The sequence below is a fragment of the Bison bison genome, unplaced genomic scaffold (assembly GCF_000754665.1).
Source record: "Bison bison bison isolate TAMUID 2011002044 unplaced genomic scaffold, Bison_UMD1.0 scf7180017850926, whole genome shotgun sequence".
Lineage (NCBI taxonomy): Eukaryota > Metazoa > Chordata > Mammalia > Artiodactyla > Bovidae > Bison > Bison bison.
The window spans coordinates 424,846-425,743 of record NW_011481499.1 but is presented as its reverse complement, the minus strand read 5'-3'; the positions used below and the strand labels follow the sequence as shown (position 1 = coordinate 425,743).

Below are 898 nucleotides of genomic sequence, written 5' to 3'. Positions count from 1 at the left end.
TGAGCACATGTGCCGTCTGTGTCTGGTCTCCCAGCTGCCTCCCTTCCAGGTGTATGGCTTGGCTCTGTTAGGACCCCTGCCTCCCTCCCTCCAGCCCCTGCCCTGGGGCGCGTGACGCGGGGTGAATACCTGCAGCCCAGGTGGTGAGCCTCAGATGCCACCAAGAGCTTTCCATCTTAACGCCTCAAAAAATAAGAATAAATCTTCACTTCTGGGGTTTTTTAACGTAAGTTTCTGGGTTTCTTAGCTTTGTCAGGAGCCAATAATCCAGTAAGTTTATATGCAGACACTCACGCAGCCGTTTCTCTTTCTTTCTAGTTGGATTAACGGTTATTTATTTTAGATAATTCTGCTTAATATATCCTGGTTTGTCACGAAGATCTGGCCTGAAGCAGCTGCAAGGAGACCTGTAGGGCTGAAACCCCCCGTTAGAGGGAGCCCCTCGCACCAGTAACAGGAGGAGAGCACGGTCGCCCGCTCTTCTCACAGGGGAAAAGCCCTTTCTGCCGTCCGCGGTCTGTCGCTGTGGACTTTCCCTGGGTCGTCGTCCTTCTCGTGAGCCTGCAGAGCTGTCCGCTGTCCCGGCAGTGTTTGTGCAGACCTGTCGGAAACCTCCAGTGTGTGCCTCAGGCTGTTACTGTAGGTAACCTTTGAAGCTTCAGTTGGTTTAAATTTTATAGCTCTTTGTTTTTATGCAAAGCACACTAGGCCTGTGTTTCGGTTTCCTCTGAAAGTAAATTTCAGATGGGTAGGTCTCTTGCCTTCCGAAGATAAAAGGGAAAAAATTCCTTTGTTCGGTGAACATTCGCTGCTTTGAAAAGTATAGTTAGTGAGCGTTTTTAAAGTTGGGGGTGAAAAAAAAAGAAAAAAAAATAAAGTTGGGGATGATGTGTATTAT

At 48.3% G+C, this 898-nt stretch overlaps 1 protein-coding gene across 1 annotated transcript in view; it reads left to right on the top strand.

The window, feature by feature from the left end:
- Positions 1 to 898, top strand: part of TRAF3IP1 (TNF receptor-associated factor 3 interacting protein 1) — a 57,163-nt gene that overhangs the window by 26,073 nt on the left and 30,192 nt on the right.